The sequence below is a fragment of the Sinocyclocheilus grahami genome, unplaced genomic scaffold (assembly GCF_001515645.1).
Source record: "Sinocyclocheilus grahami isolate Dianchi unplaced genomic scaffold, SAMN03320097.WGS_v1.1 scaffold262.1, whole genome shotgun sequence".
NCBI lineage: Eukaryota > Metazoa > Chordata > Actinopteri > Cypriniformes > Cyprinidae > Sinocyclocheilus > Sinocyclocheilus grahami.
The window spans coordinates 597,771-600,689 of record NW_015505441.1 but is presented as its reverse complement, the minus strand read 5'-3'; positions in this window follow the sequence as shown (position 1 = coordinate 600,689).

Sequence of the window (2,919 nt, the reverse complement as noted above, 5' to 3'; positions counted from 1 at the left end):
AGTTGGAAAATGAGCCTATTTTAAAAAATAGTGGAGTGTTCCTTTAAGACTCTCATTTCCACTTCATAATCCATTTAGCAATAAAGCAAGGAGGATTGAAAGGTCATCACAGAGGTCATGCACAGGCACTATAAGGTTGCTAATGTTGCACAGTATAATTGAGTTTAAGAGCTTGACTACCTTTACTGACTAGCAAAAAGCAGTTATGTGAATGCAGTTATGTGACAAAAAGCAGTCATTAATGTCAGTGTTCAGCAGCATTATGCTGCTATAATGCTGAACAGTTCTGTTGAGTTAGCACAAAAACAACACACCGGCAGAAATCAATGTAATGGGCTGCCAAATATGGCAGTATAGGCATTAATGAATTATGTGAACAACAGTTTAACCGAATGCATAATTTTCTGTCAAATATGCAAAGTATAGGGGTTCAGTATGTCGTTTATAATTAAGTATAAATCTCATAACAACAAAAAGCAAACAGCAAAACAACAGAAAGGCTTTGAAAGCATCTAAAGCTTTTGAGTATGTCACTGATTTGTTTTGAATAAACGTTATACTTGAATGAATGGTGTGAACAGATGTCTCCTTAGAAAAAGGCTTAACAGAGCATTTAATTAAGGCAGACATATTGAATAATATATATTTTTTTAAATGTAATGCTTGCAGAAATTAAAAGCAAGTGGTGGCAAATTACTTAGAGAGGAACAGATGGAATATGCCATCGGAGGATCACAATGCCGGGTAAATTGATTAGCTTTATTTTAAATAGAGATGAGGGTTATATGCACCACAACAGTTAGACAGATCGATGGATGGCTTTGTATATTGCTCTGGTCATGTTTATAATGTTGGAGTATGTTCAGGAATTGATTGCTTTTCAATAGAACAAAGCTCTTATTATAAATAAATCACATATGTGATCTATTTAAACTCTCACCCTCAGTTTTATGGTTTATTGACTTTCACCCTTGAAAAATAAAATGTTAAATATAATTTGTGTTCTTACTCACAAATGCTTCATGCAGGTGCGTATGAGCATGCATAATGTGATATTTGGTTGTACAGTCAATTGATAATGGGAATGACTGACTGACTGTTAGTTGCTAGGTTACTGTTCCATTCTCTAATTGGCCACTTTGATTGAAATTCCATTAAAAATAAAAGGAGCTCTTCTGTTGCTGCCTCCCAGTATTTTGTTTGGGACTGTGTTGATTTGCAGTGACTGAAAAGGCTCATAAAAACATGCTGTTATGCTGTTTCTCCTCTCTCTCTTCTTCATCTCTTTTTTTCACTTTTTAAACAAACAGTATTACAGGAGCATGTAGTTCTAGAACTTCTAGCGTGATAGGCTACGCCTCATGATTTGGATTTCACTGAATGCTTGCTGGGACACAACTGTCATCTGTGACGATTCACAAACATACACTGTCAAATTGATCTTTTAAGTGTATGGTTGCTGTTCAAGAAAGTGCTGGCAAATTCTGCTGCCTTCATTACAGTGACAAACTGGTCAATAATGCAGAAACTGGCAGCTATTTGGGTGATTTCGTGTCTCTAAAGTTGGCTAGCCTAGTACAGTCAGGTTAGTCCTTTGAAACAAAGTTTGGTCTCCCTCTAGTGGTACTTCGCATTTCTGCTTATATTTAATTTGCCAGTTTGATCTTTGATCTAGCTTGACTTTAACCGTCAAACTTTGTCTTTGACAATTCAACGACCTAATAATTCAAACCATTAGTCTTTTCTCAATCCATTGTTAAAATTCAGCATTCGATTTTTGTCTCTGACATGGTAACATTATGTTTAAACGCAGATTCATACTTAATCATAAACAACGGGAAATCACATTTTGTGGGAAAATGGACGAAGAGCATAAAATTGCCCCGAAACTATTGAAAATGGAGCTGAATTGAAAGAAGTCTGATCTTTCACCTAAAGCCTGGCTCACACTACAGGAGTTTTAAAATCCTAACCGATTATGAAATCTGGTTGCAGCACACACATATAGCCTGGCTCACACTACAGGAGTTTTAAATCCTAACCGATTATGAAATCTGGTTGCAGCACACACATAAGGAGAATCTTTGCAGATTATCTTCCCTCAGATCTTAAACATGCACACACTACAAGATTTGAAAATCGTGGCGCATTACACACTACAAGATATTAAGATTATCGTACAGTGGGAGCGCTTCACGTGATCTCACGCAGCAGATCGTCATTTATATTTCAGTGATGTTTACATATTAGCTAGTGATACGTTTTCGACACATTATACAGACAGTTGTGTTACTACAAAACTTCAAGAAGCAGTTTAACCCGTCTCCACTATCCAATGGAGCCGTACAGCAGCTGTTTTGCAGTGGCGCATTGGCTATTGAGAAAGTAGGCTACTGATGTAATCATTTAGCAGTCATCATCCCGATTTAAATCCTAAATATCAAACATGTTTGATATGATTGGGGCGGCCCCGATTTGTGTGCGAGCAGATCGGGAGGTGCAAGATTCGATCGGTGAATGCCTCACATTACCAGATAATCCGTGCCAAACATTGGGACCGATCGAGGTGCTCGACAATATTTTTGCTCCGATTCTCGGGAGGGGAAAATCTGGGCTAAATCAGGCTAAAAATCCTGTTGTGTGAGCCAGGCTTTAGGCTGTTCTTTGTTTGATTCATTCACCTGTGATTTTTAGCAATGCTGTTGCCAACTTTCGCGAGACAAATAAGCAACTGCAGCTTCAAAAACAAGCCCAAAACAAGACCAATATTTTTTGATAATTTATTATCATCAATATTATTTATTATCAATTATTTATTACCAATAAATGAGCCCGCAACATATTAAACTGAAACTATTATCTGAACAGCAAAAACATAAGTTATTTTACAAAAATCAGCAAACTGCAACAAAGCAGGAA